General features: G+C 35.6%; 1 pseudogene; it reads right to left on the bottom strand.

Moving 5' to 3' along the window:
* Window positions 1-11,901: 11,901 nt before the first annotated feature.
* LOC143616219 (E3 ubiquitin-protein ligase ATL23 pseudogene) lies at window positions 11,902-12,249 on the bottom strand (annotated as a pseudogene).
* Between the last annotated feature and the right edge of the window lie 3,870 nt (window positions 12,250-16,119).

Below are 16,119 nucleotides of genomic sequence, written 5' to 3'. Positions count from 1 at the left end.
ATTACCCTCAGGTAACGCAAGGACAGGAGCTTCACACAACAAACGCTTGAGCGTCAGAAAGGCTTCTTCTTGCTTCGAGCCCCAAATATACGGTTTACCTTTGTGCGTTAGAGCTGTTAAAGGCAAAGCGATCTTCGAGAAGTTCGAAATGAAGCGCCGGTAATAACCAGCTAAGCCCAGAAAGGAACGGATTTCGGTAGGAGAAGATGGCGTCAACCAGTTCTTGATTGCTTCAATCTTGGATGGGTCGACATGAATACCCATCTTGTTTACAACATGACCAAGAAACTGTACTTCATCAGACCAAAATTCACACTTGGAAAGCTTAGCATAGAGTTGCTCAGCTCTAAGCTTCTGCAACACCAACCGAAGATGTTGCTCATGCTCTGCCTTGGTCTTAGAATACACCAGAACATCATCGATAAACACAATCACGAATTTATCCAAGAAAGGCCTACACACCCGATTCATTAGATCCATGAAAACGGCGGGTGCGTTGGTTAAACCGAAGGACATGACCAAGAATTCAAAATGGCCATAACGAGTTCGAAAAGCAGTCTTCGGAACATCTTCATCGCGGATGCGCAACTGGTGATAGCCAGAGCGGAGATCAATCTTGGAGAAACAAGAGGCACCTTGGAGCTGATCAAAGAGGTCGTCAATACGCGGTAAGGGATACCGGTTCTTAATGGTGAGTTTGTTCAACTCGCGGTAATCAATACACATGCGAAACGATCCATCTTTCTTTTTAACGAACAACACCGGAGCACCCCAGGGCGAAGAGCTAGGGCGGATGAATCCTTTAGCAGTCAACTCTTGAAGTTGGCTGGCCAATTCTTGCATCTCAGCGGGTGCAAGACGGTAAGGATATTTAGCTACGGGGGAAGCACCAGGGACAAGATCAACACGAAACTCGACTTCACGAGCGGGAGGGATACCAGGAAGATCATCAGGAAAAACTTCAGGGAAATCACGCACAACAGGGATATCGCGAAGCTTCTTTTCTTCATCAGGTTTGACCACATGGACTAAGAATGCAATACACTTCTTCCGCATAAGCTTTTGGGCTTCGACGCAAGACATAAGCTTAAGACCGCGGGAGGGTTTTTCGCCGTAGATATGAAGATCACCATTTTCTCGAGGTATGCGAATCATCTTCTTGGCGCAAATAACTTCGGCGCGATTCTTCGAAAGCCAGTCCATACCAATGATAATATCAAAACTTCCAAGAGACATGGGGATGAGATCGATTAGAAAATCGTTTTCATTAAGGTTAAGCGTACAATCCTTGATCACAGAGTTTATTAAAATAGTTTCACCATTAGCCAATTCAACTGAAAAATCTTCTTTTAAGTTATCGCGCGGTCGCGCAAGCTTCTGCTCAAAGGCGCGAGAGATAAAACTTCGATCGGCGCCAGTATCAAAAAGTATAGAAGCATAATTTCCGTTAAGTAAAAATGTACCATTAACTACGTCATTAATCGCTTGCGCTTGGTGCGCGGTTATATTAAAAGCTCGTCCACGCGTCACTTGGTTTGAAATCTGGTTCACCGGATTCGCTTGTGTGATTTGCACTTGTAGTCTCGGGCACGCGTTCCGGAAATGACTGGGATCACCGCAGTTATAGCACGACCTGGGTCGTGGGTTTTGGTAGGTTGGTTGTGGGTTCTGCGGGTAGACTGGTGGTGTTGGCGCAATTGGATTGGCGGGAAGGACTCTACAGTTTTCTGCAAGGTGGCCAGCGCGGCCACATCGGTTACATTGTCGACATGGGACTTGAGGTGGGTGGTGGAGTCTACAGGTTGGGCAAAAGGGGTGGTTTCCTGTGTAAGGTTTCTTAGTTGGCGGGGCAGGGAGTGCTGGATTGGTTAAGGCATAGTTGTGGACTACAGGAGGTGTTGGGTAGGCTGACAGTGGGGTAGGCGCGTAAACTGGAGGTTGGTAGATGGGTTGCTGGACAATGGGCGGGTTGGTAAGCGCATAGGCCTTGCGCCTGCGCTTGAGGTTGTTACGGTTTGAGGGTTCTGGTTTGGTTTCTGTTGGTTCAGGGGCAGTTTTGGTGGGTTTGGTCTTCTCAGCTCCCCGCAGGAACAAGGTTCCTGCTCTGACATGGTTGTCGCTGAGCACAGCGGCCAACTCAATAGCGTCAGGGAGGGTTACTGGGTTTCTGGCCCATACAGAATCTTGAATTTCCATGGGGAGACCCCCAAGGAATTTCTCGATTGCTCGGCGTGAAGGGGTAACAAGGTGAGGGACCAGTAAGCTTAGCTCGTGGAAGCGCGTCGCGTACTCGCGCGCTTCACCGCTGTATTGCTTAAGATTCCAAAATTCCTCCTCCAGGCGCTTTACTTCGTTGGGAGGGCAGAATTCTCGCGTCAAGAGATCCTTAAATTCCTCCCAGAGTATGCTGGAAGCAGCTTCTGCGCCACGCGCATGGGCTACTCCATTCCACCATGTAAGCGCTCTGGATTCCAGGACACTGGAGGCATATAGGGTTCGTCTGTCATGAGGGCATTGGGTATGGAGGAAAGTGTTTTCAATCTTTTCGAGCCATTGGAGCATCACGGTGGCTCCTTCAAGACCTGTGAACTTTGGAGGGTTACCCGCATTGAAGGATTTAATGTTGTAACTGGAGGTGTTGGTATTGTTTTGGCTCAAAGCTTGGGCTATTGCGGTGGCCATTTCCTGGGAACGTTGCAGCGATCGCCTGCGCGCGGCTTCTTTTTTCCTAAGATGGCGAGCTGATAGTGGAGGCATTCTATAAAAGTTTTAATTTTAGTTAATATCTTGGTTTTATCGCAAAGTATAACTTTATAAAGCTTGGTTTCGCAGAGTTAGATACTATCAAAAGTTAAAGTAAAAGAAATGACTTTAAATGCAGACTTAATAAAGGTAACAAATCCGAATCGAGAATCGACAATTCATGTATCACCATGACCTTCCAAATTCTCAATTTAAAATGTACGAGCAAACGGGTATTGGAGATTGACGATTCATGTATCACCATGACTTTTCAATCCTCAATATAAAATATACAAGAAAATGAGTATTGGAGGTTGACAATTCATGTATCACCATGACTTTTCAAGTCTCCAACCTCAGAACATAATCGTAAATGGAATTTGAAAATCAACTATTCATGTATCACCATGACTTTTCGGATTTTCAATCCCAACAAACGAATATGTAAGTAAAATCAATAAAAATCGAAATTCAACAAAAATCGAAATATCGCGAAATAAAACATAAAATCATATACTGCGTCTGCGCAAGCATATTTATAAATAACGAGTAATTAACAATAAGGGCGCAAACATGAGATTTCTCTCATGCGCGAGAAGGGACTCTTAGGTATTCTAGGCCGTTACGTCTAACCACCTATCCTAAAGTCAACGAGCTCTGATACCAATCTGTAACACCCCGACCAAAGGCGGATTATACATCGGGGCGCCACATATTGTTTCATTACTCGTGACACTATTGGGTGTCAATATTTAATAAATACATTCATTCGCGCACACGCAAGGTAGACAGAAGATAACATAAATCAACATAATTCGATATATTATAAGGCAAAATATTCGAACAACAATAACTTGTTTTGATACATTTTAATCTAGGTCCAAAATAAAGAAAACTTCCTACGTGTCCACAAGCTCCAAAACAGCTACTGCAAACCTGAACATGTGTTAAAATAAAACGTCAAACACTTGCGTGTTGGTGAGAAATCAAGTTTAATAGTTAATACATAGATAACAATAAATCTGCGCGCAACATGTGTATGTCTGGTTTTCAACAGGGGTGTAATCTGATCGCGACCAACTCTAAGATTCATAGACTGCCAGTGCTCACAATTGAGCTCACAAACAAGACAAACTGTGCATGTGTAAACAAAAGAGAAAATCATAAACGATAGTTCTCCCGTGTTCATCTAATGGTACCATGAGAACTGCGGAATAGACCGACAAGACGGTTAATGATCCACACATACAAATAAACAGCCAAGTCTACGTCCTCAACACATGGGATACTGCGCGACTAAAGTTCATAAACAGTTTAAGACTCTAAGTTTGTATGAACACATGAACATCCCAAAACATTAAAAATAAAAGGGATTAGGTACGAGATTACTCACTTGATAATCGGTGTGAAGATAGGTAAAGCAAGAACCAAACAAGCAAAGTTAACCTATAATTAAAGATTATTGTTTTAACGATTTGTTTTAATGTCTTGATTATAAGTTAGCATAATTAATAAGTAAATTATTATATATAATATATATTACCGGAAAAGCAGGGCAGAACAGGAAGGAAGACGAAGGAGACGGCAGAGGAAGAACAACGGCAAGGAGTAAGAGAGAACAGGAGAGATTAAGTGCTTTGTGTGTGTAGTGTTAGGAAATTAACATTATTATTTATAGAGAAACCCTAGGGAACACAATCCCTAGAAAAGGGGAAAAGATCCCAACAAATCAATCAAAAGATATCAAAAAGCATAAGAAAACAAAAGCAAAAGATATCAAAAGATATGGCAGCTGCAGGGGACAAGGGAAAGCTGACAGGTAACAGTAAACAGGCATGGGAGGGTCAGATAAAGGTACTGGTCAAGCATGGAAAAGCAGATCTCAAAAGATAATGTCAGTCACTTTTTCTGTCAACCAATGGGGTTGGTGCGCATGCTGCGCCGAAAGTAACTTTTCAGACAAGATAGGTCAGGTCAACAGCACAGAAGATAAGACATCACAAAAGTAAACGGCTAGATTAAACAGGAGAAAAGACTCAAGGGTTAAACGCGAGAAGGCATCGAGCGCGAAGGCAAAAGTGCGCGAGCGCGAAGGCAGACCGAACCAACCTTAACGCGTCGCGGGAAGAATTATATTTCTAAGCGCGCCGCGGGAAGAACTTCAATTCTAAGCGCGTCGCGAGAAGAACTATATTCCTTAGCGCGTCGCGGGAAGAACAGTATCCATAGCGCGCCGCGGGAAGAACTAAAATCCTTAGCGCGCTGCGGGGACAGTTCGTCTCGCGTATCGCAGTAACAGGTGGTCTTCACGCAGGCTTCCTTGTAAAGAGTCTGGCGCGTGGAGCTGCGCAGACAACCTTAGGCGGGAAGGAACAAAGGACAGAGGTTCAAGGCTTAAGGGCGGGACGGCGACAAGAGGGAAAAGAAGGCGGAAAGAGAGAAGAGGGATGGGACGGCGGGAAGGAAAAGAGAGAAAGAGGCGGAAAGGAAAATATATATTATTATTAAAAGTAAAATATAAGTAAAAATAAATATTAACTCATAAAAGAAAGAGATCGGATCGGAGAAACGGGTACCTGGGTCGGGTCGGATCGGGTCAGATGTCACAACCTGAACCAACAACCCGAACACTCGTTAAAAGCCGTTTTGGTATCTATATTCCAAATGGACTTGCATTCTTGCATTTTTATCCACCTTATTACTTAACATAGGTTGAGTAAATATTAAGGTTAGATACTTTAACTCGGTTTCAAACAAACTTACATTTTAAAAAAAGGGTTATTATTACAAGTTCTTAAATAGTTACTTTTTATAACTTAAACGTTAAATGCTTACATTTCTTAACTTTTATTTTAAAGTTTTCATAAACAACATTTCTAATACAATACTTTTATTTTTATTTAGGCCTTGCTCGTTAGACTCCATCCACCCGATTTCGCAACTTTTACCGATCAAGTTTTATACTCAAAAGTGAGTACTTTCATACCCCGTTTACCATCTTTCGTTTTGGGGGTGATATTTCATCTTATTCAAACTAAATGTTTTATACTTGAGTCTTAAACCACAAACGTTGTTGTATATTTTACTTAAATAAATGCTCGATTTGGTGTTCTATGCTTACATGCGTATATGCTTATGTGTTTACCGCTTTTGGTTGGTTGATTCATAAATCCGTGAACTATATGGTATTCTCTTATAGCACGGTGCCGTTAATGTATTCTTATTAACGACCTCAAGAAATCTGAATCTATTTGATATTCTCTTATAGACGATGCCACTAATGTATTCTTATTAGCGACCTCATTTTTATCCAAATTATTGCTGTTATTTATTGTTTCGTATACAAGTTGTGGACATTTTCTTATTATATATATACTTGTTTAAAACTATGAATTGCTCACCAACCTTTGTGTTGATAATCTTTATTTTATGTAATGTTACATGTTTGATTTTTGGTTGACTCAAGACTTGGAGAAAAACAGCTATCAAAGATCGTTAGAATATTAGCAAAAATGAACAATATATAATTTGCTATATTTTGTTATGATTGTTGTATGAACAAGTATGTTATATGACATTTTGATGTTGCGAAATTAAATGAGTTGTTAAATATTGTCGCTTTAAATAGTGTCATGCGCTTATAGGCAATCAGTCGCATCCCGGCATGTTCTGCCGCCTTTGGTCGGGGTGTGACACTTATCTTGGATACTTTGATCAAGCTATAGCAACAATACACATGATAACTGAATTACCAAAATAAAATAACTGAACTGATACAAAACCAACAGGCTTATTCGGTTCAGTTACCATCTTGTAAAATATGTCCCCATAATAAAAACGAACCGACCACTCGACCAGTTAATTAAATGGTTTTAACAATTTTGTTGTTTCTAAAATTTATATGTATATGAGATAAAAGGAAAATATATATATATAGGGTTTAGATTAAATACAAATAAATTAACGTGCTAAACGTGAGAATCAAATAGAGTAATTATATATACAAGTTGACTAACTATGTAATTACATCATAGAGTAATTACATAATTAATCTACTTGATTATTTGTGCGTTTACCTTCCCCTATATATATATATATATATATATATATATATATATTCGGAGACATAAGGTTGATTGTATTTTGTCTTAAAACATTGCCAAAGGTCTTTCAAGCCAATATTATTATTTTAGGCCTTGCCAAAGGTCCTTCACGCCAATATTATTTTAGGCCTACTTTTGATGGTTAATTGACACTGACCCAACACCTATAACTAATCAACCAACTCCAATTGGTGAGAATCCACTAATCGATAACTTCAGAAGGCAACCTCTGGTGATAAAAGTACCATTGGTGTTGTGCTTCCTCAACCTAACCAAGTGTTGAATGGTGGATCTTAGCATTTACCAACAAATAAATAGAAATCGCGAAGTTTAGTCAAAATTCGATTTACGTGAGTTGTCAAACGGTGTTCAAAAGGCTCGACGCAAGAATTGTCTTACTTTTCTCAAAATCAACTCCCACTCGACTTTGAGAAATCACTTAGAAAAGCATTGCAAGGCACTGAAAACTAATTCGACCAGTGATCAGGCACCAATTAAATTGTTTTGTATGGACCGATATCAACCTAATTTTGGGATTATGGGTCGATAGTTGATACAGTATGACCTATTACCAGTTCCCCGTCACAGCGCACAAACTTCTTTCTCTATAAACAATGTACAACATTATAAAAGGCGAGGAATTGTGTGTACTTTAGGTCCTTGTATGATGACAAAAAAAATTACTTTACATAAAATTTAAGAGCTTAACTAGTTACAAGTGCTAAAACACACTGTGAATCGCATATAACATACAATATTTTTTTTGTTTAGTGTTTAAACTTGAAACTTTATTCATTGTTTATTTGTCCCATATGATGGAGAAACAAAAGTGGAGAGTTCATCAACTCCATAAAAGCAAGTTAAGCATTTATAAGAATTAATAAATTGTGTAACTTACAAGTCACCCTTTTGGCAAAGTAAAGATTTGTTTTTAACCTCTTGGCAATATAAGTTATATGTTTGGCCAATATGACAAATAAGTTGCAATGTCGAGTCAAACCAAGTCGAGCAAGCCATCTCAAGTGTAAATTGGAGACTAGCTGAGTCAGCTTGAAGTGATGTTCGATCTAGCCTTAGCTTGGCTCGGCTAATTAACAACATTTAAGTGTTATTCTCCACCACGTCACACGGTTACCTCACTAGTAGTTCCTTATATTTTACCGTACTTAAAGAATATGACCTGGGAATTGAAAAAATGTCTGTTTTTTAACCAACAATAAAATATGATGCCTTTTGTATAAAATAAAAAATGCAATAGTGCTTTTCAATTATTATATTTTAGTAGGCACTGTCATCGGTCATAAGTTGCCCGGCTGATTCCATCAATTGGTTTTGGAAGTGGAGATGAAGGGTGCAACATCAGTCAAAACATATTCATATTCATATAATGTAATAATAAAACTAGAGGTTCATGTTTTCGCGGAACCTGGAGTGATTCAAGAACCCAAAATCATTCTTATTCCAATTCAAAAACAAAATATATCTGCTTTTTTTATTATTATTTTAATAACACTAGGTTTAGTATTTGATTGATTTCATTTCACTTATTTAGTGGAAAAGTACTAAAGTCTTTGGACCCCTTTTATGTTTGTGGAATGAATGAATGATTACTTGTTGATATTTTGAAATATCTTTGTGAATTGTTTAATTAGATAACTTTTTTTTAATAACTACATGGTTTTGAATGCTTTACTATTTGTTTAATATGATCAGCTTACTTAATCATGCACTCAATAGCTAGTATAACATATTTTTATATTCTTCAACAACATACACAGAGGAAGGTATTTTTGAAACTATAATACCATGAAGCGTATCAAAATTCATTGTGTAACTATTCTACACAATGTTCCGTACAACCTCGAAGAATTTATGAACTCGATAAACTCGGTTAAAACCTAATTTGCAAAAACGTTAATCAGTACCCATTAGTACAATTTGGTTGACACTTGGTGTCAAGTTGTCAAAACCTAAATGATTTTTTGTTGTATAAGAAATATGCTTCTAATGTTAAAAGTCCAACACTTCCTCAAATTTATTGTGTAGCATCATAAAATATGTTAAAAGGTTCTTAAAACTAAAGCAAAGCTATAAAATTATATGCAACATAAAATGTGTGTTTGTGTGTTATTAAAAGAAAGAGTGGTTTAAATGAAAAGAAATACAATCTTTTTGTTTCTAGCCAGTAAAAAACTAAAAGTTGCTAACACAAGAACATAAGAAATTTGAAGTATTTACAAGAATAACTTATCAAAATTTACCTTTAGTAAGAAAAATGCTACTATCAAAATCATTTTAGAGATTAAATTAATAAAATAATAAAACTAGCATTAACCTTTTGAAAAAAATCCCAAAATAACCCAACTAGGGAGAGAGATTCTAAAATTTACCCACTCTTTTGTCAATTTTCAAAAAAGACCCGTCCCAATATCATCTTTACGATGGGATTCAAAGTTCAACGAGAACCTGACACGTACGATGAGATTTGTGGCCACGTGTCAGGTTCTCGTCGGATGAGGGACCATTTTGAGAATTTTTTTAAAAGAATAGATAATATTTAAAATCCCTCTTCTCATCACTTATCATCACTTAAGTTATTTTAAGAATTTTCCTTAACTTTTTTTTCTTTTAATCAAAGGCTCTTAGGCAATGCTAAAAAGCAAGAGAGAAATGTACTATTTGAATCAAGAAAAAGTGACTCAATACTTTACTATAAAACCTTATATCAAATGTCATCCTCACACGTACATACTAGCATACTACTACATACATACATAGGCCAAAGTCTTTATTGAAGCCCCACATCCATCCACCCTTAACAGCTATTTGGCAACAATTCCAAACCACCTTTTTACCCCCAATCGATACCCTCTTTATTATCATTCCCTACTCTCAACACCCACCTCTTTATTCAACGTTAACTCCACATCCTCTCTTTCAATTCCCACCTTATACTTATATTCTCTCTTTACCTTTTTCACATGCATATATGTCATTCTAATTCATTGACTAAATCATGTTTCACCATAATTAGATATGAGATACTACTAACCAACATTGTGTGACCGTTGAGGCAAGTTATATATGTTTCACTAGTTCAACAAGACTCTCCAACATTTGAGCAGAACAATATCTACTTAATATTAAACATGCACAATTCTTTACGTCACTCGCATATTATGTTACTTCGAAAATAAGTCTTTAGACTGACGTTTATTGGTTTAGTCAGCGAGCTATGCTTTTTTGGTTGCATAAAGTATTGACTAAAATAATATGGGTTGTAGATGAATATAAAATGTAATAGAAAACTACACCTGTAATTGTGTTTCGGTATGTGATAACTGATAGGGTTGTGAATGTGTAATTATGTAATATTACTCTCAAAAGCTCCAATTCATGCTTGTATGCTACTTGAAGTACTTTTAACCTTTTGAAATTTAGCATTAACTTAGTCATCGAATTTTCTTTCAATGGTAGCTTATTTAAAAAAAAATAAATAAACAAAATTAAGTTCTCAAAAGGGAAAACTATGCACCAAACACATACACTACCAATGCTTTTGTTTGGTAATGGTTATAACTTAATAAAACCATCTTTAATGCACGTGCTATGAACATGACGAACGTGCGAGGTGGACGTTTGCTACGGACGTACGTGTTCTTAAGCGCCGTCAAGCCTATCCAAGCAAACTTTCTTCCTCAATTATATTTTTCATTATTTTTGTTTTTCTAATAAAGTGTAAAATAAGTTATATATTTTATATTTTATAAACGTATATGTTTATGGCTATATGTATCGTTTGAAAATTGCTTTATAACAACTACTAAAGTTTACAAACTTTTAAAAATATTTAAATTTTAAAATTTTCTAAGAAATATAAAACATATAAAACCCCTAAGAGTTATTATAAAATTTGTATACTTTTAATAACATAAAACTTAAATGCAATTTTTATAATAAATGATAAAAAAATTTGGTTGTTTAAAAAATAAAAAAAAATGTGATGATACGAAAACAAAAGAATTATTGTAAAGTGCAATTAATTTAAAATAAAATTCACATTTTAAAGGCTTGAGACGTAACTCAGATTTGTGTCTTGTTAGAACTTATAATTGTTATTGCTAGAACAACAATTCTAAGTTCTAACACAACACGAATGAATATATAGTTTAAACTTTAAACGTCAACCCATCAACCTGACTTACGCCTCTTTAAAATTTGACATGGCTCTAAATGATTTTTATGATTACACGTATGAGATTCTCTAACACCAACTAAGACATTAATTTTATGATCAAATTAAAACCACAAAATAAATAAATTCAGAAAAAAATAATAAACTTTCTTAAAACGCCACACTTAGATATTTTCTTTGAAGTTAATGCCTTTGCCAGTCGAGTGACAGCTATATTCCAACAAATTTACAAACGTGTTAATACTAATTTGTAATTAACACCCTAATTAATCACTAGCGGCGCGTTAATCTCACATAATTACCACCATCACTACCACCCTCCACACCCCATTGCCCTATTCTACATAAAAATTAAAATCAACACCCAATTTCACTTTTAATAATAAAAAATATATTTTGGTCAGTAATATAAATTTACTAGTTTTCGTCAAAAATTCTGAGACCGGATCCAGTAATATAAATTTACTTGTTTTCGTCAAAAATTTTGAGACCAAACCCTCATTTTATGAAATTTCTTATACGTGTTAAATCTAAATCTGGTCTCTTATGCTTTCTTCCAAGCTTCGTCACTAACACGAACTTCCACACCCCATTGTTCCGTTTAACACAAAATTGACATAAACAACACCCAATTTTCAATTTTGATAACAAACAAATTTTAATAATAATTAATTGAATAACAAATCATAATAAATTAATAATAATCACTACCACTACATAAACAAATAATAATAATTCTACAAAAAACATAGCAACAGCATCAAAATTTTGTAGAATCAATCAAGAGATTTGATAATTGTAACATCCATTCATTCATTTATCCATCCAGTCTCTCGCACCACCAATACAGACACAACTTTTTCAACACGGGTTCTCTTTCGTTGGAGCAAAAAACCCGGCGTCCAATTTGTTTCGGCAAACGGGACAGACCGGGTTCTTAGACAGCCACGTATCCGCACATTGTAAATGAAACCCGTGGTTACACCCGGGTAGCATTCGGGCAGGTTGTTCCGGTTCGATATCGTCTAAACAAACCGCACATTCCATATCCATAACCAAATCTTTACCGTTCACAACCGGTAGTGTCTCCAGTTGGGTTTTCGATAACCCTGGTTCGGTTGGTGGTTTATTAACCGGAGCAGTGGATTGTTGTTGGTGGTACCAGCCGGCGTAGCATAGCAAGCAAATGTAAATAATAAGGATGCCCATCATGCCGGCGCATGGTAGAAACAAGGCTAGGATGACTGAGCGTATCATGGTGGGTTGTGGTGAGTGGTGGCGAATGTGTGGAACATGTTAAGGTTTTATATGGGGTTTGAGGGGTGTAATGCGCACTATGGCCCACAGTAAGTTTTATGGGAAAGTGGGTTTTAAGTTACTTAAAAGGTTAAAAAGAGTAAAGGACAGGACATCTCAGCATAAACTGTGGAGTATACAATTGGGGAAGTGACAATAGAATGATTGGAACACTGGTTTAATTTTTTGTCAGCAGATTATTTTTTTTTATTTTCTATAAAAAAAAAAAGAAGTTGGTTGTGGCTCAATCGTAAAGCACTCACTTTATAAGTGAGAGATAGGGGGATCAAATCTCACTACCACCAACTTATATGGAAGATATGATGGATGACCCTGGTCTTGCCAGGGTTCGAGTCCTGATCTCACCCTGTTTTACCGGCTCCTCGCTGTCGTGCCGTTTGGCGGGCGTGGGGGTCGGGTTTTATCCGGTGAATCCCTCAACAGGTGGACCGCTAGGGGCTCCGTCCGTCCGGACTAGTGGCCGGCTCGGGCTACCTTTAGCCAATGGGGGCCACGTACGGGGTACCCGACGTTACTTAGTTGGCCGTTCAAAAAAAAACAAAATTATTAATTTATTATATAAAAATAAAAAGTATAGTTTGATAATTAAGAGGGTTTGGTATGAAATTGATTTTTTTCTTACGGGTTGTTTAAAATAAGTGTAATTACGCAACTTATGTATAAAATTACGGTGAATTTTTCACAGGTTTACGCGTAAAAGTAATAGAACAATCACGAACCCTTATTTTTTTCATAATTATGAAACATTCTTCTACAATAGAACACGTTTTTAAAACAATTTTTTCTTTATTATTTTTCAGTTATTAATATGTATATAAAATATTTGATTTTATGAAAATAATAATGAAGTATAAAGAAGTTAAAAGCGTTAGCTTAAATACAAGAAAGTCGTCGTTTTAAGAACAATTTTAAAATTCTAAAACTATATAAAAGCAGGCATTTATGTCTTCTTTCTTTTTTACCATTTTTGAGCTTTTAAAATTTGACTACACGCTACATTCAAGTCATTTATTATCTTTAATTAATGGTCGAATTTACTCCGCGTATGTTTTCCGCTATATTTTTTATTTAATTTTGACTCCCACCTAATAATTAATATACTTTTTTTACTTAAAAATGTATATTAAATAAATGAATGTGCTAATTTTGACTGATTTAATTATTAATGAGTTAATTTAATTAAATTTTATTTTTATATATGGTCAAATAAAACATATACCTTAAAAATAGATGAAAAAGGTCTAATATCTTTAGATGAATTTGTTTTAGACTGACATTTTTTTCTAAATCTATACTTTTTTTTTCATCACCTGACTTCTATCCTCACAATTTTTAGAATCCTCAAAATTTTAGAATGGTCACAATTTTAATAAAAATGTTCACATGCCTTTTGTGTCTGTATTATTTATTTAGTTAGTTAATTATTTATAGTTGATTATTATTATAAATATTTTTTTCTGTTATTGTTACGGCTATTGTTAAACTTTTTTTTTGTTGTAAAATTTAAATTTAAGGTACGACACATGTATTGATTTAGCGGCTTTATTATAAGTTGTGCATAAATCCAACCTCTTTTTTTGGTAAAGGGCTTTGCCTAAAAATTGTTATAAAAATTAAAGAGGTTAATGTGTAGAGGTTTTGCCTAGGGGTGTACACGGACCGGACCGGACCGGACCGGATGAGAGCATGTCCGCGTCCGTCCGTTAAGCTTTTGACGGACAAACGGACGGTTCACAAACACTCTACCGAACGAAAATTCATGTACGTGTCCGTCCATTAAGAAACTGAGTTTGTCCGTGTCCGTCCATGTCCGTCCGTTAATATTTTAAACGGACGTTAACGGACTATAATGGACAAACGGACACTAATGGACATTAATGGACAAACGAACATGTGAACATTAATGAACAATAAACACTAATGGACAAATATAAACGGTTGCATATTAATACCAAAAATAAATCTAAACAAATTCACATACAAATTAGGAATTGCATCATATAACATCCAAATATACTTAACAGTTAATATATTAACATAAAGTGGATCACTATAATATAAGAAACATCAAATATGTGTAGTAATATAAAAGTGTTATTAAAAACACTAGAAATTCCACAGTTAAATTACAATACTGAATAGATATAAACACTAACGATACCGGATGGACATTACCGGACGTAATCAGACGAACGTTACCGGACGTTCACGAACACTATCGAACGGACTTGGCCCTTGTCCGTGTTCGTCCGTTAAGCTTACCGAACGAAATTTTTGTGTCCATGTCCAGTTCGTTTATTAAACGGACGAACATAAACGAACTTCTTACCGAACGGACACCCGGACGTCCGCCGAATGTCCAGTTCGCTTACAGCCCTAGTTTTGCCCAAAAGAATTATAAACATCTTCCGCCAAAACAAGTTTCGGGGACCAAAACATAAATCCAACTTTAGGAGACATTATAAATGATGTTGTTTATTGCACATTATATTTTGTTTTCAGTTAAATTTGAAAGCAAGTTTTGCATTGATCTATGTAATATAATTTAGTAATATTTATACTATATATAATACATCAAACAAGGGTAAATTAAGACATCAATTTTTAAGTAATTTACAACACTTAAAGCATGAAATATATGTGTTAGTAAGGGTAAACTTGTCTTTTAAACACAATCCATTCAACTTACAAGTTTGGTTTCTCATCTTTAACCATATTATGTTTTTAATTTAAATTGTAAACTAACTTCCCACCTATGAATTTTAAACGACTATAGCCTTTTTAAACGTTAATATTTTATTAAAAATTACACCATAAAAACGAGCATTTATTCTCTTTAATTTGGATATGATATTGTTATAATTTTTTTCATTTTAAATAAATTAATATGTTACGTAGGGGGTGTTCAGTGTCGATTTTGATGGTTTTTAAGTTAAACTTGTGAGTCCAACCGTTAATACTGATTTTTTTGTCGTCCAAAACCAAACTCAACCATTGAAAGTTGAAACCGAATCGTTACTAACGGCCTGGTTCCAGTTTGGTTTCACAGTTTAACCTTTAATAATAAATTTAGTTTAAAATAATTATTAATTTAAATGCACCATCAATTTTAACTAAACACCAACATAATACACTTGAGAAGATTATAAATAAAAAATGATAATTTTAGCCACATAAATGGTAAATAATAACAGAAGATCTAGGACGTGAAATAATAACAACAAAGATCACAAAATGAATCATACTGCCATTTAGGTTAATTTGAAGTTGTACAGCTAAGTTATTTGTAATAAAAAGATTATGTTCAATTAAATTTTAACTATATCTAATATATATTACAAAACATATCTCGTAATTAATAATAAAAAAACATTAAAATGCATTTTAACATTTACAGTCTGGTCTGGTTTCATATGACCGGTTGCCAGTATAAAGCGCGAACCAACCGTTCACTACGTTTTGAAAATTTTGAAAACGACTAACAAACCGAAAGTAAAAAAAGAAAAAGGAAAAAGAAGTCAAAACAATGACCGGTTTAAACGATTTCAAGGTTTTAACCGAACCATAAACACTTATATTTGTTATGTGATTAACAAGTTCAAACACCCGCTGCATCGCGCGGGCACCCGTCTAGTTTATTTTAAATATATATATTTTTTAGACCGGTGTAATTTAAACTTTTAATATATATACGTACTAGCTAATAAATTATCGTTCTTTGTGATATTGGACTCCTCTATAATAAACTAAGTGGTTGTAAGT

Source organism: Bidens hawaiensis, unplaced genomic scaffold (assembly GCF_021521415.1).
Source record: "Bidens hawaiensis isolate Kalapana, Puna unplaced genomic scaffold, B.hawaiensis_p1.1 tig00046255_1, whole genome shotgun sequence".
NCBI lineage: Eukaryota > Viridiplantae > Streptophyta > Magnoliopsida > Asterales > Asteraceae > Bidens > Bidens hawaiensis.
The sequence above is the reverse complement of the archived record's forward strand: the minus strand, read 5'-3'. Positions and strand labels throughout refer to the sequence as shown.